Source organism: Musca autumnalis, unplaced genomic scaffold (genome assembly GCF_047663935.1).
Source record: "Musca autumnalis isolate F117 unplaced genomic scaffold, ASM4766393v1 scaffold_3, whole genome shotgun sequence".
Lineage (NCBI taxonomy): Eukaryota > Metazoa > Arthropoda > Insecta > Diptera > Muscidae > Musca > Musca autumnalis.
Window position 1 is genome coordinate 214,257,127 of NW_027411866.1, and position 23,574 is coordinate 214,280,700.

Here is a 23,574-nt window from a genome sequence, read left to right on the forward strand (position 1 = left end):
TGCTTGAGAAAATAAAAATGAAAGAAAATTCAAGAAAAAATCTTGCAACGAAGAACAAGAGGAGGCAACACAACAAACACAGAAAACCATGTACATGGGTTTCACTACTTCATACCCCTCGCCTATAAACTTGACGTCGCCATGTTGAAATCGTGCTAGTCTGACCATCGACCAAGAGAAATGATATGAAACAGGTGGCAACAGGTTGTGGTGATATTGCCAGTAAAAAGGATCATTGAGAAGGGTAAGTAGAAACAATATTAGTTACTTTTTATGACTATTTATTGTGTCTTGATTTTTCTGCAGTTTAAAGATGAAAATCCGTTTTCCAAGAATGGATTTCCATAATATGTTAGTCGAGGCAGAATTCAGCGGCACAGCATGTGGTTATGTTGCCACTATCATAAGTCTTCTCTTGCCATAAAAGGCGTTTGCATTAGAGATTTTTGCCGTGAAATGCGCTATGGAATTAAAACCCAGTGGGTTTATTATTATTTTTTTTAATCCGGTTAAGTGCAAACGGGGTAATAGTTTGGATTTTGCGTACAGCGTTCCGGTCATTCAAAATGTGAAAAATTATACTTGTAATGCCTCCAAATTGATTTATTTTGCGTTTTCAAATCCACCCTATAGTAAAAAGAAGAAAAGAAGACATATAATAATGACCCTTATAAGTCTTTTATTGCGGTAAATCGGTGGCAGTTGAATGAAGAAAATGCGTTTTAAAATTTTGAATAAAAGGCGCGGTGGAGTTCAACGGCATTGCTATGACATTTTTGCAGAGGTAGGTTTAGCTGAGAAGATATTTTTTCTTCCCTAAAAGGACATACTGGTCTTATATGAGAAGTCCTATTGGTCTCCCATGAGAAGTCCTATAGGTCTTCAATGAGAAGACCTTTAGGTCTTCAATGAAAAGACTTGTCGGTTCTATACGAGAGGCCTTCAACTCGAAGATCCATTGGTCTTCTATGAGAAAACTTATTGGTCTTCCATAAGAACACCTATTGGTATTGTATGAGAAGACCTGTTGATCTTCTATGAGAAGACCTATTAATATATGAAAAGACCTATTTATTCAATGAGAAGACCTACTGGTCTTCAATAAAAATACCTATTGGTCTTTCATCAGAAGAACTATTTGTCTTCTAACAAATACCTATTGGTCTTATATGAGAAGACCTGTTGGTCTTCTATGATAAGACATATTGGTGTTCTATGAGAAGAACAATTGGTCTTCTATGAGAAGATCTACAGCTCTTCTCTAATAAGACCTATGGTCTTCGATGGGAAGATCTATTAGTATTCAATGAGAAGTCCTTTTGGTCTTCAATGGGAAGTTCTATAGGTCTTGTATGAGAAGTCCAATTTGTCTTTTATAAGAAGGACAATTGGCATTGGCCTTCTCTTATAAGGCTTGAACTTCTATAGGAAGGCCCATTGGTATTCGATGAGTAGACCTATTGGTCTCCTATGAGAAGAAGACCTACTAGTCTTCTATGCTGGGAGACCTACTCGTCTTCTATGAGCAGACCTACTCGTCCTTAATTGGAAGACCTTCTGTTCTTCAATAAGGCACTCTCTTATAAAAGCTTTTGGTATTCGATGAGTAGACCTATTGGTCTCCTATGAGAAGAAGACCTACTAGTCTTCTATGCTGGGAGACCTACTCGTCTTCTATGAGCAGACCTACTCGTCCTTAATTGGAAGACCTTCTGTTCTTCAATAAGGCACTCTCTTATAAAAGCTTTTGGTCTTCTATGAGAAGAACTATTGATATTCTGTGAGAAGACAAAAACATGGGCTGAAATAACCGAAGAAGACAGAAGAACTTTTAGAAGCTACTAAAGAGACCAGAGGTCGTGGTTTTCTTAAAGTTTTTCAGAAGCTACTAACGGAACGGATTTCTTTAAGGTTTTTAGAAGCCACTAAAAGGACAGATGGTGTGGATTTCTTAAAGGTGTATGGAAGCTACTACAGATGCCAGAAGTCGTAGATTCCTTAAAGATTTTTAGAAGCTACTAAAGAGGCCAGAAGTAGTGGATTTCGTAAAGGTTGTTGGAAGCTACAGAAGAGTACAGGAGTCGTGGATTTCTTAAAGGTTGTTAGAAGCTACTAAAGAGGCCAGAAGTCGTAGATTTCTTAATGGTTTTTAGAAGCTACTAAAGATGGCAGGAGTCTCAGATTCCTTAAAGGTTTTTAGAAACTACAATAGAAGGCAGAAATCCTGGATATTTTAAAGGGTTTTAGAAGCTACTAAAGGCTTCCTAAAGACTTTTAGACGCTACTGTGGAGGACAGAAGTCAAAGATGTTTCTTTAGAAGCTACTGAGGAGGGCAGAAGTCGGGATTTCTTAAAGGTGTTTAGAAGCTACTGAAGAGGGCAGAAGTCGGGGATTTCTTAAAGATTTTTAGACGCTACTGAGGAGGACAGAAGTCGAAGATGTCTGTTTAGAAGCTACTGAGGAGGCCAGAATTCGGGGATTTCTTAAAGGTTTTTAGATGCTACTGAAGAGGGCAGAAGTCGCGGATTTCGTAAAGGTTGTTGGAAGCTACAGAAGAGTACAGGAGTCGTGGATTTTTTAAAGGTTGTTAGAAGCTACTAAAGAGGCCAGAAGTCGTGGATTTCTTAATGGTTCTTAGAAGCTACTGAAGAGTGCAGAAGTCGTAGATTCCTTAAAGATTTTTAGAAGCTACTAAAGAGGACAGAAGTCGTGGATTTCTTAAAGGTTTTAAGAAGCTACTAAAGAGGACAGAAGTCGTGGAGTTCTTAAAGATTTTTAGAAGCTACTAAAGAGGCCAGGAGTCGTGGATTTTCTAAAGGCCTTTAGAAGGTACTAAAGGCGGCCGAAGTCGGGGATTTCTTAAAGGTTTTTAGAAGCTACTAAAGAGGCTAGGTGTCGTGGATTTCTTAAAGGTTGTTGGAAGCTACTGGAGAGTACAGGAGTCGTGGATTTCTTAAAGGTTTTTAGAAGCTACTAAAGAGGCCAGAAGTCGTGGATTTCTTAAAGGTTTTTAGAAGCTACTAAAGAGGCCAGAAGTCGTGGATTTCTTAAAGGTTTTTAGAAGCTACTAAAGAGGCCAGAAGTCGTGGATTTCTTAAAGGTTTTTAGAAGCTATTAAAGAGGCCAGAAGTCGTGGATTTCGTAAAGATTGTTAGAAGCTACTGAAGAGTACAGGAGTCGTGGATTTCTTAAAGGTTTTTAGAAGCTACTAAAGAGGCCAGAAGTCGTGGATTTCGTAAAGGTTTTTAGAAGCTACTGAAGAGGGGAGAAGTCGTGGATTTCTTAAAGGTTTTTAGAAGCTACTAAAGAGGGCTGAAGTCGTGGATTTATTAAAGGTTTTTAGAAGCTACTAAAGAGGCCAGAAGTCGTGGATTTCTTAAAGGTTTTTAGAAGCTACTAAAGAGGCCAGAAGTCGTGGATTTATTAAAGGTTTTTAGAAGCTACTAAAGAGGCCAGAAGTCGTGGATTTCTTAAAGGTTTTTAGAAGCTACTAAAGAGGCCAGAAGTCGTGGATTTCTTAAAGGTTTTTAGAAGCTACTAAAGAGGCCAGAAGTCGTGGATTTCTTAAAGGTTTTTAGAAGCTACTAAAGAGGCCAGAAGTCGTGGATTTCTTAAAGGTTTTTAGAAGCTATTAAAGAGGCCAGAAGTCGTGGATTTCGTAAAGATTGTTAGAAGCTACTGAAGAGTACAGGAGTCGTGGATTTCTTAAAGGTTTTTAGAAGCTACTAAAGAGGCCAGAAGTCGTGGATTTCGTAAAGATTGTTAGAAGCTACTGAAGAGTACAGGAGTCGTGGATTTCGTAAAGGTTTTTAGAAGGTACTAAAGAGGCCAGAAGTCGTGGATTTCTTAAAGGTTTTTAGAAGCTACTAAAGAGGGCTGAAGTCGTGGATTTATTAAAGGTTTTTAGAAACTACAAAAGAGGGCAGAAATCGTGGATTTTTTAAAGGTCTTTAGAAGGTACTAAAGCACAGCCGACCAAGAAGAGGGCACACAAAATTCTGAATATTTCAACTTTTGAGAGTGTGTTAGTTAGGTTGTATGCACGCATGCTGCAAAACAAAAACAAATCAAAACATTTTCTCTCTTTTGTGTGCTCTTTTGTTGCGTTCGGGTCGTGTGTGTGTGAATTGCCGAACAACTTCGTAACTTCAACAATACCAAAGAACGGCCTTGTACTAAAGGCGGCGAAGTCGTGGATTTCTTAAAGATTTCTTGAAGCTACTGAGGAGGGCAGAAGTCGAAGATCTCTGCTTATTTTTCTTATATGTTTTTAGAAACTACTAAAGATGGTAGAAGTCTAAAGTAACTGTTCTGAAGTAATCAATGTCTTCATGTACCATTACGATTCGGCCATAAATAATCCGATCGCTTAAATCATTTCAAAATCACTCATTATAACACTTCAAAAGAATTTCGCATTACAAAAATCAAGTGTTCCATTTCTTCACTTATTCTTCGATTTATTTGTTGAAAGTCACGTTTTTAGTGTCCCTTATAGAAACACACACCCCCTTTCTTGTTGTTGTTGGTACAAAATAAATACATAAATTGTATGTAGTTCCACAAGTGAGGCAGGCGGCAGGCAGCGTTGACGACGCTCATGAATTATAACACTTGCCAAAGACAAATATTTACTCAGATGACAACTAAGGAAACCAATGGAACAAAAAAGAAGCCCGGCAATGACCAACAGTCAAGAACTACCAAAACAAGCAACAATTTGAAAACGAAAGGCCAAAACCGTACTTAGAAAGATCGAAACAAACAAAAAAATATGCTTATCACGTTCAAAAACATTTTCCTCCATATGAGTCACATTGTTGTTGTTGCGGATCGACCTGGGTACCATCTAACAGTTTGTCAGTTCGTTGTCTGATCACTACAACAATTGATAATTAAACACGGACCATCAATTTTTATAGTTGAAATTTTCTTGAGAATTACCAACAAGAGAAGAAGAAGAAGAAAAAAGGCAAAATCATTGACTGATAAGACAGGAGGAAAATATACCTAGTTTTGTAGAACCCGCACCAGCAGCTTTGAATTCCCCAACAATATATGTCGGAATAGTATTGTTTATATTGGGAATATCAATGGAACAAATGAATGATGCATAACGTCGTTATGCCCTCCCATATTTGTTGTTGTCACTCACTTGGTTTAGTTGATTTGTTTTATTTGCACCATGAATAGAGGGTCTAATGACATTAAGCGAGCCTGATAAGCGATTTTTTCCTCAGCTAGACAGACTCAACAATAAAACGGTTAATGATAGTATTGATAACACATGGACATCATAGTACATTTGTAGTTATGTATTGTATGATGAATTATGTGTGATTGAACGTGCTGCAAAGTATGTATGTGAGGAAATTAATAATTGTTAAGAAATAACCAGTTTGAAGGTGTTTAAAATAGATTTTCTTTAAGAGGAAAACTTCATTGAGAGTTCATTGATTTTCCCCATAAAAAAGATACGCTATTACCTGCTATTACAATTTAAACATGACCCGAGAAGTGGCCTTGAGTCGGATCCAAATGTAAACGTTTTGAACTATTGCGGAGGAGGTAACCGAATGAATGGTCCCTTTTTGAACTTGTTCTAAGTTTGAGAGAAATATTAAGATGTGCAACATTTGGACTAATGCCAGACACTCCTTTCGTTAGTTGTCTTGTGGACCAGTTAGTCTTTAGGCTAACGAGAGTATATACATACATAGAAGTCCGGATTCCTTAGAGGTTGTTATATGCTGCTAAAGAAGGCAGAAGTCGTGACATTCTTAAAGGTTTTTAGCAGCTACGAAAGAGGGCGAAAGTTGTGGATTTCTTAAAGGGTTTTAGAAGCTACTAAAGAGGGCGGAAGTTGTGGATTTCTTAATGTTTTTAGATGCTACTAAAGAGGGCAGAATTCGTGGTATTCTGAAAGGTTTAGATGTGCAACATTTGGACTAATGTCAGCCACTCCTTTCGTTAGTTGTCTTGTGGACCAGTTAGTCTTTAGGCTAACGAGGTTTTAGGCTATACATAGAAGTCGCGGATTCCTTAGAGCTTTTTATATGCTACTAAAGAAGGCAGATGTGAAGGATTTCTTAGAGTTTTTTCTATGCTGCTAAAGAAGGCAGAAGTCGTGGCATTCTTAAAGGGTTTTAGAAGCTACTAAAGTGGGCGGAAGTCGTGGATTTCTTAATGGTTTTTAGAAGCTTCTAAAGAGGGAGGAATTTGTGGTACTCTAAAAGGTTTTTAGAAGCTACTTCTTATAGAAGGCAAATGAGTCTTCTCTAAAAAACTAATAGATCTTCTCATAGAAGGACAATGTGTCATACCTTAAAGACCAATAGGCTTTCTTGTAGAAAACCAATAATTCTTCTCCTAGATGACGAATAAGTAATTTAGAAGAAAAATAACACTGTGTGTAATTTTTTGTGTCATGGAAAATTAACCAAATTCTGACACCGCAGCGTGATAGAAGACTAAAAATAAGAAGACACGTGTCTCGGCGTTTTTCCCTGTTACTTCGAATTTCGCGGTTATGGGCCCCCAAAGACCTTAGGCCTTGATGTCAAAAAGGACCATTTTGTCAGGCTCATATCTTCTAAACCGCTAAGAATTTTGGTTTACTCGTGGAGGCAAAGTTGTAGCTCTCATCTTAAAGAATAATAATTGTGAAGACATAAAATCTATTCAAGCTTATCTTCAAGGTCAACATCGTTAAGGTCAAGTTTCCGTTATAATTTTTTCTCAGATTTTGGCCTACAGATATCAAACCGATCAAAATTGACAACCAACTACAAAAATATACCTTAGATCTCAATAAACAACTTTCCAGAACATACGAACCCTGTAGAAATGGTTCTTAAAGGTCAAAATAGCAAAACAAATGCAATTTTTATTTTCTTTTTTCGGTTTCTGCTCCATAGAAATTAAACCATTCAAAATTCAAAAAAACATTCAACCACAATAATGTGGTCTTAAAGGTTAAAATAGCAAAAAAACTTTAGAAAATATTCGATTTTTATAATTTTTTCTCCGATTCTGGTCCATAAATACCGAACCGTTCAAAATTCAAGAATACAAGCAACTACAAAAATGTACCTAAGATCTCAGTTAACAACTTCCTAGAACATATGAACATTCTAGGAGCGGCCCTTTAAGCTCAAAAGGATAGACGGATAGATATGAAAGTAAGCGTATACACATGTTACTTATTTACATATGTACATACTTATTTATTATTATTTTTTTTCAGATGTACAGAGAGGTACACGAAAGGTCACCGAAAAGCAGGAAGATGTCCTTCTCCCAATCGATGCCAACTGGCTCAGAAATGGAAAAGTCACATTTATCCGCTTTCCAAATTTTGTTCTTCACATTTTGTTTTGTGCCCTTGTCTTGTTCGTTTGTTAAAAGCGTCTCCGCTTTCTTTTTCAATTCTTGTTTGTTTTAGTTTTTTATTTACTGTTAAAATGGAAAACAAGGAAAATAACGAGCACGCTTACTGTCACAATTGCAAACGCAAAATCCAAACAAATAACAACAACAATGACAACCCTCCCAATACTTACTTAGCTGGCCCATTACAGAACATTTGTTCCATAGACCGAAGTAAGAAAAGATATCCAATTCTCTCTGTTTAGTGCTTCGCTTTTTGGAATACCGCGCCTTGTCATCTCGTTGTCCACTTGTTTGCGCCATCTATTCTTTGGCCCGCCTTTTTAGCGGGTTCATCATCGCTCATTCTTATTTTATGGCCTAGCCAACGCAATCGCTGCATCTCGATACGTTTAACTATATTGATGTCGTTGTATAGCAGATACAGCTCATGGTTCATGCGACGTCGATATTCACCGTCAACGCAGATCGGCCCGTAGATCTTTCGAAGAATTTTTCTCTCAAACACGCCAAGCACTGCCTTATCTGCTTGCGCAAGTACCCAGGCTTCGGAACCATACATCAGCACGGGTAGTATCAGGGTTTTGTAAAGCGTTATTTTTGTTTGACGAGTTGTGGCTTTTTTTTATACCCTCAGCCTTTAGGCTAAGGAGGGTATATACACTTTTATACGATGAAAATGTGCCTCATGGAAATAATGGTTTTAGACCCCAAGTATGTTTGGACGAAATGTATTTCAGACAATTTGGAGTCGATCTAGCCATGTCCGTCCGTCTGTCTGTCCTGCTGGCTGGAGCGCACGATAACTCTCGAACGGATGAACCGATTCGGTTCAAATTTTGGCTTTCGTTATATTTTGCCCAAACTTATTTTAAGTTCGGAGATGAGCTACATTGGTCCACTCCTTCCGGTACCTCCCCCACAAAAGTTCGAAAATGTTCGGAAAGTTTGTGCGCACGATAATTATAGAAGGGAGTGACCAATTTGGTCCATACTTGGTATAGCGTAATCTTTCTACCAGAGTAATATGAAGTTCCAATATGGTCTTAATAGGTCCACTCCTTCGGGTACCTCCCATACAAAATTTCGGAAAAGTTCAGTTTAGGGCCATCTCTCGAATCGCTTTGATTTTTGCTTTAGCAACTTGTATTCACTGTCCTCCATACGACGGTACAAGTTTCATCAGGGGCAAGTCCATACTTCCTGGGAAAATATCCTGAAAGTTGCAAAAAAAAACCCTATGACCGTGTGAGGTGGTTGGAGCGCAAGACAACTCTCGAACGGATCTGTCGATTTGGTCCAAAATTTGGGCTTAGTAATATTTTGTGCAAACATAGTTTATGTTCGAAGATAAGCCATATCGGTCCACTCCTTCAGGTACCTCCCCCACAAAAGTTCAAAAATGTTCGGAAATATTGTTCGTACGGTAACTCATGAAGGAAGTGGCCGAATTGGTCACATCCTAATATATCTACCAGATATAGATCAGGTTCAAATATGGACAATACTTGTCCACTCCATCCGGTACCTCCCACACAAAATTTCGTATAAGTTCACTTTAAGACCTGCTATCGAATCACTTTGATTTTTGTTGAAGCAACTTGCATTCGTTTCCTCAATTACGATGGTAAACGTTTTTTCAGCGGCAAGTCCATTCCAACTGTCCAAAGGGTGTAAAAAACCCCTATGGCACCATATGTAGTGGCTGGAGATCCACTTCCATAATGGTCAATGTCGATCCATTCCTTTAAGTATCTCCTCCGCAAAACTTTTGATCTTTATCATAATCAACATTTTTATCCGTTCATACACCCAAAATTTTTAAAACCCCCTAAATACATACGTTTTTTTGGGAAAAATTGTTTCAATATACACAGGCTGAGGTATATCTCTGTCGGCAAAGCCGACTGATACTTTTTTACTTGTTAAAGTGCCACCGTGGTGCAATGGTATGCACGCCCGCCTTGCACGCAGAAGGTCGGTGGTTCGATTCCCCGGCCAGGCAACACCAAACATTTTTCAACGGTGGCAAAATACCCCTCAGTAATGTTGGCGACATTTCCTGAGTATTTCAGCCTTGAAAAACTTCTCTATAAGTGGTGTTTTAGGACACGCCGTTCGGACTCGGCGATAAACAGTAGGTCCATATCATTGAGCTAAATATGAATCGGGGTGCACTCATTGATATGAGAGAAGTCTCCCTTGTCCCGTATGGGATGTTGTGGAACAATGTTTTTGTTTTTAATGTGCTTCCTTAAGCCAAAGTAGCATCTGTTGGCCAATACAATTCCTCTTTTTATTTCACAACTGATGTCGTTTGTTGTGTTTACGGCGGTGCCGAGGTATACGAAGTATTTTACTACCTCAAAATCGCATTGCGCGTCGACCCCATCAACATAGTCTTCCCGCCGTTTACCGCCAGACCCACAAAACTCTTCGAAAAGGTTCTTCCCTTTTTTAACTGAAGATCTTGTGTCAGTTAGAGTCATTTTACAAAGCCGAATGCGCTTTGCGGGGATACCAAATTCAGACATGGCCTGGAATAACATTAAAGGTAGTGGGCTGTCGAAGGCAGCTTTATAATCGATAAAAAGGTGGTAGGTGTCGATTTGCATCTCTTGGGTCTTCTCCAGGATTTGCCGCAGGATAAATATCTCCTCAATGGTGGACTTGCCAGGTCTAAAGCCGCATTGGTAAGGCGCAATTGTCAATTATTCGTTTGCAAAATATCCCTGACACGATCTCGTAGGCAATCGGGAGTAGACTTATGCCCCTATAGTTAGAGCATACAGTCTTATCTCCTTTCTTGTGGACGGGACACAGGATGCTCAGGTTCCAATCGTCATGGTACGCGTTCTTCCTGCCAGATGGAGCTAACTAACTGATGCATACACCTTATCAGCGTGTCGCCTACGGTTTTAAACATCTCGGCTGGTAGGCCACCAGCTCCTGCTGCCTTATTATTCTTCAGCCGGTTTATTGCTGTCTTTACCTCATCTTGGCCGGGTGGTATACATTCAATACCATCTTCTGGGGTTGGGTCTGTGGTATCTTCGTCGACTTCGCAACTATTGAATACCAACAGTTTGGAAAAATGCTCTTTCCATATCCTTAGCACACTATCTGCATCTCTTACCAGAGTACCTTGCTGGTCTCTACAGGATGATGTGCCAGTTCCAAAGCCATCAGTTTGATGTTTCACTCTTTGGTAGAATTTTCGGACTTCATTCTGGCTCCTGTACATCTCGATTTTTTCACGCTTTTCCATCTCTCTCTCTCTTTCCTGCGGAAAAGACGTTTCTCCTCTCTCCTTTTCTCCCGATACCTCTCTCGTGCGCTACGCGTTGCTACTGATTGTAAAGTAACCTTATACGCCGCATTTTTCTCTTCGGTAGCAGCACGACACGGTACCGCCGTGGTGCAATGGTATGCACACCCGCCTTGCACGCAGAAGGTCGTGGGTTCGATTCCCCGGCCTGGCAACATCAAAATTTTCAACGGTGGCAAAATACCCCTCAGTATTGTTGGCGATATTTCCTGAGTATTTCAGCCGGCGATAAACTGTGGGTCCCATATCATTGAGCTAATATGAATCGGGGTGCACTCATTGATATGAGAGAAGTCTCCCCTGTCCCGTCTGAGATGTTTGTGGAACAATTATTATAGCAGCACGACACTCCTGATCATACCATGGATTCCTTGGTGGAGGTCTCTGGCATCCAAGTATGGATTTAGCGGCTGTTTGCATGGAATGGGCAATACTTTGCCATTGCGCTGATATGTTATCGGGATGAGGAGTGCTTTGATTAAACAGTTGGGCCAGTTGAGTGCAGTATGCTGTGGCTATCTGTTGTGATTGCAGATTAGCGATGTCCAACTTCCCTGTTGTGTCTGTTCGCACTTTGTTTGCTACGTTTAATCTGGTACGTACCTTTGCTGCAACAAGATAGTGGTCTGAGTCTATGTTTGCACCTCGGAACGATCGTACATCAAACACGCTTGATGCATGTCTTCCATCGATCACAACGTGATCAATTTGATTTCTTGTTCTTTGATCTGGCGACAGCCAGATGCCCTTATGAATATCGAGATGCTTAAATCTGGTACTGCTAACTACCATGTTTTTTGCCGCTGCGAAGTCTATCAGCCTCATTCCATTGTCTGATGTTTCACTATGTAGACTGAATTTCCCGACTGTTGTCCAAAGATATTCTCCTTTCCAATTTTAGCATTAAAATCGCCTAGAACAATTTTAATGTCATGGGCAGGACAACGGTCATAAGTTTCTTCTAAGCGCTCGTAAAATATATCTTTGGTCTGTTCGTCCTTGTCTTCGGTGGGAGCATGAGCGCAAATAAAGCTGATGTTAAAGAATTTTGCTTTTATTCGAATTGTAGCAAGTCTTTCATTCACTGGTGTGAAGCTGGAGACCAGATGTTTTATCCTCCGACAAACTACAAATCCGCATCAGTGCGTAGGTTTTGTTGTGACGCCTTTCCCATTCCATCGTATTTCCTGAATGGCAGTAATGTCGGCCTCGTACTTTTCAAGTACATCTGCCAATGCGTAAACTGCACCTTCTCTATAAAGAGTGCGAACATTCCAGGTGCAGATTCGCACATCATGGTCCTTAAAACGTTTGCGGGGGTCGTCAACTTTTGAGGGATTCGTTTTTCATTTCTTTTGTTTTTTTTCATAATAGACTGCTTTTTCTAGGGGAAGGTTACTAACCCTGGGCCCAAACCCAAGCTTTTAACGTTCTTATGGGTGAACGCGCGGCACATTTAGCTCACTACCTTTAACGGGTGTTAAAGGCAGCTACCCTAGATGACACCACGGGGAGGTCAGTGTCCACTTGAGATGAAAGAGGGACCAAGATAAATCCTGGACTTTACCAGATTTAGGAAATGCAATTGACAATTTACCATCGTGGTGCAATGGTATGCACACGCTGAAGGTCGTGCGTTCGATTCCCCGACCAGTCAACATCAAATTTTCAACGGTGGCCAAATACCCCTCAGTAATGTTGGCGACATTTTCTGAGTATTTCAGTCATGTTAAATTTCTCTACAAGTGGTGTCTTAAGTCACGCCGTCCGGACTCGGCGAAAAACAGTAGGTCCCATATCGTTAAGCTAATATGAATCGGGGTGCACTCATTAATATGAGAGAAGTCTCCCTTGTCCCGTATGGGATGTTTGTGGAACAATTATAATTGTCAATTTAAATGAAGAGTTTTAGTTAAACATTTTTGATTTAAACGCGGCCTAATTATTCTCTAAAGAGTTTTTTCAGCACCCAAAGATTCAATTTTAAGCTTTAATTAATTTTAATTAATTTTTGTCCACGAAATATTGGGACGAACAAAATTTGACTAATTTCATGCTATTTTAAAAAATTAAAAAAAAAAAATAATGATGAATATCAATGAAATAAAAATTCAAATATCAATGGATCAATCACTCGGAGTGAACCCTGAAATTCTATATGAATTTCATTTGTTTTATTGTTTTTTTTTTCTAACCTGTTTCGAGAGATACAAAAAAACTAAATTATCACCTCAGTGGTATTTCCGTTTAAAAGGAAAAAATATTCGACCCAAAGAATGCAAAATAACCTGTTGAATTTCAGTATTGAATACAAGCAAAGCAAATTACCACCACCTAACTGAAGCAACAACAAAATATCCAATGGATCGTCTCTCTCTCTCTCTATATTAAAAAAGACTATTTCACAAAACGTCGTATTATTGAACTAGACCAAGTCACACGACTTGAAAACGTATTAAATGTGCTTAGAACGTGATTTGCCTTAAGAAGGGGGCAATCGATCTGCTGACGTACAAGAATAGCGACAGAGGCAGACAGCGGCATACGTCAATAACAATAAGGTATAACGTAAGCGATATGTATAATCTAGCTTGACAAGTGTGTTACAGTGTCAAAGAGAGCTGTAAAATAAAACACTTGAAATTCCTATATTGGGTGGCATAGCTGTTGCATGATCATTTACCCCGCCCCCTTTTCCACACTTTTATTTTAAATTCCATGACCGTTTCCAAGAAATTAATTTCTTTCATTTATTTGGAATACAAAAAAATAAAATTAAAAATAGATTTTGAATTCAATTCCTTGTTTCTTTCTTCTTCTGATTGCCATATTTGGCAACTTATCAAAAAGACAGACGAGCCCCTCTTTTTTGTGCTTTGTTTTGAATGGTTTGTCTGTCTTATTTCCTCTAGCCCCTCTTTTTCCCTATCACTGTGAAACTTTATCACTTTTGTTTGGAAAGATTTCTTTCGGTTGTTCCCTTCTTAAGGTCACAGACCGCTCAACACGTGCTTTCACATCTTCATCAACAGAGCCGCACCATTTATGGCCGAAGCGAAATGTATGCTGTTGCCAAGTGCCGTAGCCAATGATTTGAAATTGATATTCATTTATTCATGTATAAACATTTTTTTGTTGCGTTTTTGTTGTTATTTTTATTTTTATAAGAAAACAAAAATTTACTTCAATAAACCAGACTTCGGCTACACAGTGTACAGTTTGGGAATATTTTATAAAATTTTAATTGAGACTTGTGTTGTATTTGTTTTTGATGACTAGTTTGATTTTTGGAGGAAATTGATTGTTAATGAAAATGAAGACTTATTAATCTTCTATTCGACCTATCCTATGGTCCTCTTCTATAAGAAAACCTACTGCTAATCCATAAGAAGACCTATTGATCTTCTATGAGAATGCCCATTGGTCTTCTAGGAGAAGAATACTGCTCCTCAAGGGTCTTCTATAAGGATTCGTGATAGTCTTCTAGGAGAAGACCTATTATATTCAATGACAAGACCTATTGGGGTTATACGAGAAGGTCTATTGGTCTTCTCTGAGGGACGCATTCGTCTTCTATGAGAAAACTTATTGATCTTCTATAAGAGGACATTTTGGTCTACTTTAAGAGCACCTATTGGTCTTCTGTTGTTGAATCAGCAAACGTTTGTCAAGGCTAACATGATTGAAAAACAAAAAAACTATTTATAAGTCTTATAATCCTCCAGTTACTCCAAGTTCTTGAATACATTTTAGATGCTTTGCTGAAGTTAGCCCCTTTGTAAGTACATCAGCTACCATATCTTCAGTCCTCTTGTATTCTAAGTTGATATATCCTTCGTTTTGTTTTTGATGAATAAATTGATATCAGAAGTCAATGTGCTTTGTTCGCGAATGATATCCAATGCTTTCAATTAACTTCTGAGCACTCTGACTATTGTTGAAAATTTGTACTGGAGTTGCCGCTATGCCAATTTCTGCCAAAATAATTTGAAGATAAGTTGCGTCTTTTACAGCTTCTGTTATAGCTAGTAATTCAGCTTCTGTACTCGATAAAGCGACTGTTCTCTGCTTCCGAGCTTCCCAAGTAATTGCACCTTCAGACAAGATAAAAGCATATCCAGAATAAGAGCGTCTATCTGATAAGTTCGATCCTCAATCTGCATCTACAACTCCATACAATGGTAGAATGCTCTTAGTGTATTTTAAGTCCTTTATTGATCGTTCCTTAAAGATATCGCAATATTCGTTTTGCCGCTTGCCAATGTTCAGCACCATAATTTGAATTGAATTGACTTAAAGAATTTACGGCATATGCTATATCTGGCTAAGTACATCAGTGCCCCAATTAAACTTTGGTATGGAAATTTTTTCATTGTTTCTATGTCAGGTTGTGAGGGTTTTTCCAATTTGCTTTGTATTTCCAAAGGTGTATTCACTGGTTTGCAATTCTCAATTCCAAAACGTGTCAGTATTGTTTCAGTATATTCTTTTTGATTCATTGAAATCACGTTACCTTTCAAATCGTGACAAAATTCAATTCCGATGTATTTCTTCACTTTTCCGAGATCTTTTATTTCAAATGATTCTGCTAAGGACTTCTTAATGTAATTTATCATCTTTCTGTTATTCGAGGCAATCAGCAGGTCATCCACATAAACCGTAACCATTGTAATTTCTTTCCCATTTCTTTTGTTAAACAAACAAGGATCCACTTTTGATGCAACTAATCCTAGTTGTTCGAGTTTTGTACTCAGCTTTTGATATCGTTTAAAACCAGATTGTCGCAGTCCATATATAGCCTTTACAAGTTTACATACCGGATCTTGACATGATTTCCATTTGCGCATTTGTGCAATCTTCTCAGCCGCATCACTTTTTAGCTTACTTGTTCCAACTGTTTCACCTCGGCATAATTTTTGCAACATTTGTTCCAAATATTCAGGAATTTCCATAAAAACGTTTTCGTGAAGATCTCCATTCAGGTAAGCTGTGACGAAGTCCATTTGATGCATTTCAAGTTTCTTTTCTACTGCTACTGCTGATATAAGACGAACAGTTGATGCTCTAGCAACCGGCGAATAAGTGTCTGTAAAGTCCTCCCCTCGACGTTGGGAGCATCCTTTCGATACAAGTCGTGCCTTTCTTTTGTCGTCCACTTTGGTTCGTAAAACAAATCTGTTACCGATGATTTTTCTGTTGGTTGGCCTTTCAGTTATTTCCCAAGTTCAGTTCACAATCTTCATAAGACTCGTCGTCCTCTTCGGTATTTGCGTTGTCTTTAATTACATTCGTTTCAACATTTTGCTTCGATTTTTCTGGCATTTTTCCACGCTTTCCAGTACGAACAATGCGTCTTCTATCTCTATTCGGATTTTCAGCTTGTTGTTACACATTTTCTTCCTCTGTTGAATATTCCGATTATTCATCTATTTCCTGGCTATCTTGATCCGTCAATTGATCAATTGAATCGTCCCGGTTCAAACTGATATCAACTATCTTCTCTGACTTTTCCCCATACAAATCATCAATGAATCTGACGTCACCACTGACAATTACATGACGTTTACGTAGTGACCACAAACGATACGCCTTTGCTTCCTCTGAATAACCAACTGGTATGCATACTTCCGAACGAGAATCAAATTTCCATTGGACTTGTCCTTAATCAAAACATAAGCTCGAAGCCCAAAAGGTCTTAAGTGCTTGATCGAGGGTGTCTTTCCTGTCAACAATTTTATAGGTAGCTCGCCTTCAACGGCTTTAGTAGGACATCGATTGCGTATGTAACAAGCAGTGTTAATTGCTTCTGCCCAAAATACAGTAGGAACACCTGCATGCTTCATCATGCATCTGGCCATTTCTAAAACTGTCCTATTCTTCCTCTCAGCAACGCCATTCTGTTGCGGGTTGTGGGGTGCACTCAATCGTCTCTTGATGCCCGTCTCTTCTAAATACTTGTTAAACTCTTTGTTAATATATTCGGTTCCATTATCCGTTTGTAAAAATTTAATCTTCTTACAGGTGAAAAGTTCCGCTGAATTCATAAACTTCTTGAACGCGTTGAACAAACACATCCGATTTCTTTTCCAAAAAATTTACCTCGCAGTATCTTGAATAGTCATCGATGAATGTGACGAAATATTTTGAATTTGCATGCCAATTCACTCGCATCGGACCACAGACGTGACTGTGAACCACCTCCAATAGTTCCGTTGCACGTTTCTCATTGCCACTTTCGAAACGTCCTCGTGTTTGCTTCTCAATCAAGCACACTTTGAGAACTGTTGTTGGGGTCGTATTTTTATTCCATGAGCCATTTTACCATTTGCCAGCGCTTTCAAATCACGTGACCTAACCGTTAATGCCACATATCCATATCATTCGACTTAACCACTGCTTACTTACTTACTTAGTTGGCCCATTACAGAACATTTGTTCCATAGACCGAACTAAGAAAAGATCTCCATTCCTCTCTGTTTTTCGCTTGACTTTTTGGAATACCGCGCCTTTCCATTTCTTCATCCACTTGTATGCACCATCGAAGCTTAGGCCTGCCGATTCTGCGTGCACCGCCATGTGGCATGTATTCATACGCCTTTTTAGCGGGTTCATCCTCGCTCATTCTCATGATATGGCCTAGCCAACGCAATCGTTGCATCTCGATACGTTTAACTATATTGATGTCGTTGTATAGCAGATACAGCTCGTGGTTCATGCGACGTCGATATTCACCGTCAACGCAGATTGGTCCGTAGATCTTTCGAAGAATTTTCCTCTCAAACACACCAAGCACTGCCTTATCTGCTTGCGCAAGTACCCATGCTTCGGAGCCATACATTAGCACGGGTAGTATCAGCGTTTTGTATAGTGTTATTTTTGTTTGACGAGATGTGGCTTTGATTTTAAATTGCTTACTTAAACCATAGTAGCATCTGTTGGCCAATACAATTCTTCTTCTTATTTCACAACTGATGTTGTTTGTTGTGTTTATGGCAGTGCCGAGGTAGACGAAGTCTTTAACTACCTCAAAATTGTAGGTACCAACTTCTACAGTTGGTCCGAGCTCTATGGACGCTTTGCGCGTCGACATTATCAATTTGGTCTTTTCGCCGTTTACCGCCAGACCCACTTTCGCAGATTCTGCTTCGACCTTCCTAAAGGTATCAGCTATTTCCTTTACTGATAGTCCCATGATGTCTATGTCATCAGCATAAGCAAGTAACATGTGGCTATTGGTGTAAATTGTGCCATTTCTTTTGACATTTGCATCTCGTATTACCTTTTCCAGCAAAATGTTGAATAGGTCACACGAACGGCTGTCTCTTTGTCTGAAACCTCTTTTGGTACAAAATTCGTCGGAAAGGTCCTTTGCAATTTTAACTGAGGACCTAGTATCAGTTAAAGTCATCTTACAAAGCCGGATGAGCTTTGCGGGGATACCAAATTCAGACATTGCATGGACTACCTTTGATCGGAGCGGAATGTCGAATGCTACTTTATAATCGGCAAAAAGGTGATATGTGTCGATCTGCATCTCCTGGGCCTTCTCCAGGATTTGCAGCAGGGTAAATATCTGGTCAATGCTGGACTTGCCAGGTCTAAAGCCACATTGATATGGTCCAATTATTTCGATGACCATTGGCTTTAGTCGTTCGCACAATATCCCTGACACTATCTTATAGGCAATAGGGAGAAGACTTATGCCCCTATAGTTGGAGCATACAGTCTTATCTCCTTTCTTGTGGACGGGACACAGGATGCTCAGGTTCCAATTGTCGGGAACGAGTTCTTCCTGCCAGATGGTGCTAACTAGCTGATGCATACACCTTATCAGCGCGTCGCCTCCGGTTTTAAACAGCTCGGCTGGTAAGCCATCGGCTCCTGCTGCCTTATTATTCTTCAGCCGGTTGATTGCTGTTTTTACCTCATCTTGGCCTGGCGGTATACATTCTATACCATCTTCTGGGATTGGATCGGTGGTATCTTCGTCGTCTTCGCTACTATTGGATACCAGCAGATTGGAGAAATGTTCCTTCCATATCCTGACCATGCTATCTGTATCTGTTACCAGATTACCTTGCTGCTCTCTACAGGAGGATGTGCCTGTACCAAAGCCATCTGTTTGATGCTTGACTCTTTGGTAGAATTTTCGGACTTCATTCTGGCTCCTGTACATTTCGATTTTTTCACACTCCCGCTTTTCCATTTCTCTATTTTTCTAGCGGAAAAGACGTTTCTCTTCTCTCCTTTTCTACCGATATCTCTCTCGTGCGCTACGCCTTGCTACTTATAGTAGAGTAGCCCTAGATGCCGCATTTTTCTTTTCAGTAGCAGCACGACACTCCTGGTCATACCATGAATTCCTTTGTTGAGGTCTCTGGTATGGAGTGGGCAATAATTCGCCATTGTGTTGTTATGTTATCGGGACTGGGAGTGCTCTCATTAAGCAATTGGGCTAGTTGAGTGAAATATGCTGTGGCTATCTGTTGTGTTTGCAGCCTATCGATGTCCAACTTCCGCGTTGGAACGTTTAGACGGGTACGTACCTTTGCTGCAACAAGGTAGTGGTCCGAATCAATGTTTGCGCATCGGAACGATCGTACATTCAACACGCTCGATGAATGGTCTTCCATCTATCACAACATTATCAATTTGATTACTTGTTTTTTGATCTGGAGACAGCCAGGTGCCCCTATGAATATCGAGATGATTAAATCTGGTACTGCTAACTACCACGTTTTTTGCCTCTGCGAAGTCTATCAGCCTCATGTCATTGTCAGATGTTTCAAAAGATATTCTCCTTTCCAATTTTGGCATTAAAATCGCCTAGAATAATTTTAATGTCATGGGCAGGACAACGGTCGTATGTTTCTTCTAAGCGCTCATAAAAGATATCTTTGGTCTGTTCGTCCTTGTCTTCAGAGGGAGCATGAGCGCAAATAAAGCTGATGTTGAAGAATTTTGCTTTTATTCGAGTTGAAGCAAGTCTTTTATTCACGGGCGTGAAGCTGGAGACCAGGTGTTTTAACCTCCGACCAACTACAAATCCGCAACCAAATTCATGCTTTATGTCATGGCAGCTATAATACAGTGCGTCACCTTTAGGTGTTGTTGTGACGCCTTTCCCGTTCCATCGTATTTCCTGTATGGCAGTAATGTCGGCCTTGTGCTTTTCAAGTACATCTGCCAATGCGTAAACTGCACCTTCTCTATGAAGAGTGCGAACATTCCAGGAGCAGATTCGAAGATCATGGTCCTTAACACGTTTGCGGGGGTCGTCAACTTTAGAGGGATTTGTTTTTTCATAGTAGGCTGCTTTTTCTGGGGGAGGGCGTCCAAGCCCAAGTTTTTAACGTTCTTATTGGTGAACGCGCGGCACATGTTAGCTCACTACCTTTAACGGGTGTTAAAGGCAGCTCCCCAGGTGACACCACGGGGAGGTCAGTGTCCACTTTAGATGAGAGAGGGACCAAGATAAATCCTAAACTTTGCCGTGTTAAAGCCGGTCAGGACCATTCCTTGGTATCTCTCATCCTCTACGTAACGCAGCCGCACACGCAGCATTTAAAACCAGTCGTTGCTGTTTCATTCCCTGGAAATACATCCTTTTTGAAATTTAATTGAAATCGGCTCCGTGGTATGATCGAGGAAACAGTGGATTTCGTCAGTCGAAACAATATCATTTTCACGGCGGTACAGGAAACCAAGCTCAACAACAACTGCAGCTTACAGCTTTGTGATGGTCTGAGGAAGCATCGGGATTAGCTTTCGTATTGCACCAGTCTGTTCAATACAGACCTATCTCGTTTGGTTCTAATGACCCGTACTTGAAAATTGGGGTAGCAGTGAAGTGTGGAACTGCCCTCTAACTTGCTGAACGTATACATACGTTATAGGTCCAAAACATTTGTCCGCTTTTGGAAGGTAATAACCGTCTGGTTTTCGGGGCACTTTAATGTTACCCTACCCCTATGGTCGTTTTCGATGACCCAATGATAGTGTTGGCTGAGCAGATTGATAGCTCTAAGTTTTACACGGTCAATGAGGATTCCCCTCCCAGAATTAGTGGAGAGTGTCACAGTTCGCTATACATAACCGTCGTGTCACCTTGTCCGACAAATTACGTCGTCTGGCAAACCGTCGTTTCTCCCCATAACTGTCTCCATCACCGTCTGATTTCATCATCTTTGAACGCCGCACTTTCGTCAATCACGGGAAAGCTAATTGGCCGCTTCAAAAATCTGCTCAAACCTTCTGATGTTCCGGTAGCAGAAAGGACGTTTCGAGACATCGGCAATGCTGCAGCCGCTTGCCATAATCCTAGGGGGTTACTCTCTATTGTGATGCGTTAGAAAAATGCAATGCTTAAGGAAATTAAATGCGTCTCTAATACTTTTTCGTATCTCCTTTCGCAAGTATTTTTGTTCTTTTTTCCTTTCTGGCACCGCCGCAATCTGTAATACAAAAGCATATGTCAAAATCGTGTGTTAACGCAAATATCTTGCGCTAACAAAATACCAAACGCAAACGCATCGCAATACAGAGTAACCCCCCTGTTGGTCGAATACCCGAAGTGAGACCAAATTTCCCAGCAATGGCGACGGGATTAGCAAATGAGCGTGATGAGCTGCATCGTGCTAACCCCAGAGTCAGGGAAATGACAGGTTGATCGGTGAGCATAAGCGGAAAAAAGTGGTTAATTCATCTAAATAGGTGCATTGGAGTCGGAATTAGTCAAGTGTAGGCACTATAGTGACTTAATATATCGAATCCTGGAAAGTAGGACCTCAGTCACGTTTGGCGACATTACGCTAACAGATTCGAAGAGGAGCGCACGTTATTTCAATCGACAGTTTGTCGAGCAACCCGGAGTGAGAGGGCGAAGAGAAGAGTAATGCTGAAAAACCTGAAGTCGAGTATCTCAATAAAGTTCGCAACTTGTCGCTAGCCACCCTCATTGTTCCCAAATTCTGGAAAATGAGCAGGGTGGTCCTTCTACTGATAGCAGGCGAGGATGATAGCAAAGGTGAATAGTACAGACCGATCACGCTTTTTTCGCCCGTAGCAAAGATCCTTGAGGCTTTAGCAATTCAGTTACTGATCATCAGCATGGGTTTCGTAAGCAACACAGCACGACAACAGGACTGCACGCCATCTCCACACATATTAGTCGGGGATTCAACCAGAACAACCAGAAACCTTGTTGATCACATATAACGCCATTGGTTGGTCTGTAGTAAGCTATGCGGTGCCAGTTTCGTCCGCGAATATAAATGCAAAGCGATGGAAAAAATATGCAAACTTGTCAGAACGCCGCCCTGAAAACTGTCATGTCGTCAGTGGACCATCTAAGTGAGAAGACAAATATTATTCCAGTGCGGCAACACAATGATATGCTTTCTTTGCAGTATTTGCTCGGGCGTTACTTTGAGAGCCATCCCAATCACCATCTGGTGGGTAGGCCCGACACACACAAGGGGGATATCCACGTTCTAGAGGAAGAGGTCGAACAATACGGGTGAGAACCCCTAGATCAACAGGTATATCAAGCAGGTTTAAATAGCATTCAAATGGACGTAGTTGCTATGGCCATAAGTATTTATAGTGTGAAAAAAGTCCTCGAAGTACATCCCCCTTCTATCGCAGCTGAGGAGCGTCCGCTGCCACGACAAATCAAAGTAGTTTTGGCTCAACTACGCTCGGGATATTGGAGTCGCATAAATTCTTATAGAGCAAAGATCGATCGCACCGTGCAAGCACAACACTCTGCGCCTTTTCAACTGACCTACAAAACCAATACATGTAACTCCAGTGGATCGCAGAGGCAGGTTGAGCAGAAGAACGAACACACAGAAATACAGTAATAAACACTGTTACAACAACAACAACATGAGGATAGGGATATGGACCGACCCGAGCAAAATTACGGTTTGCCAAGGTACGTCATTCGATCGATATGTCAGGCGAACCATGGTATTCGCTGTGAAAATGTGGAGCGGATCCAAGCTATTATTCTGCGGAATATATATTTAGCAGTTCTATTTCGGTGATTCCACACTTTACCATCACCTCCATATCCTCCAAAAGAGATTGGTATGTACTGGACTAGTGCAATCACAACCGAAGACTGCAGCTGTTCTTCAGCTTCATTTTCTCAATCGCCGTGCCCATGGACCAAAAATGTTCGGAGCAGGACATACCGCTCCCAAAATAAAAATAAAGGCTAACACGGGCATGTAGTTGCTGGGGTGACAGTTCCTGAACGAAATCATGTTTTTGTGGGTCAATCTGTAATATGAAGCTAATCTCACAGAAGACCAAGAGGTCTTCTCGCAGAGAACCAGTTGAATTCTCACTGAAGATCAGTAGGTTTTGTCAAATAAGACTACAGATCTTCTCGCAGAATACCAAAAGTTTTTTCTCAAAGTAGATTAACAGAAGACCAATAGGCCTTCTTACCGAGACCAATTGGACTACTCACAGAAGACCAATAGAATTTCTTACAGTATTCTCACAGGAAACCACTAGGTCTTCTCAGAGAAGACCAATAGGTGTTACAAAATAGCTTTTAAAAAAGAGTAATAGGCCGTCTCACATAAAAAATTTTTTCTCATAGAAGAACAAGTAAAACAGTGTCAGTCGGCTTTGAATTGCCGACAAAAATGTGGATTAGGAATTAACTGCACTAAGACACAAATGTTGAACTCTTGTGGGGGAGGTACCCTTAGGGAGGACCGATATGGCCGATTTTAGAAGTTAAACTAAATTTTGACAAAATATTAGGAGGTCCAAAGTTTGGACCAAATTCGTTGCCACATTCAAGTGATATCGTCCTAGCATTTTAGTGACATTTTTT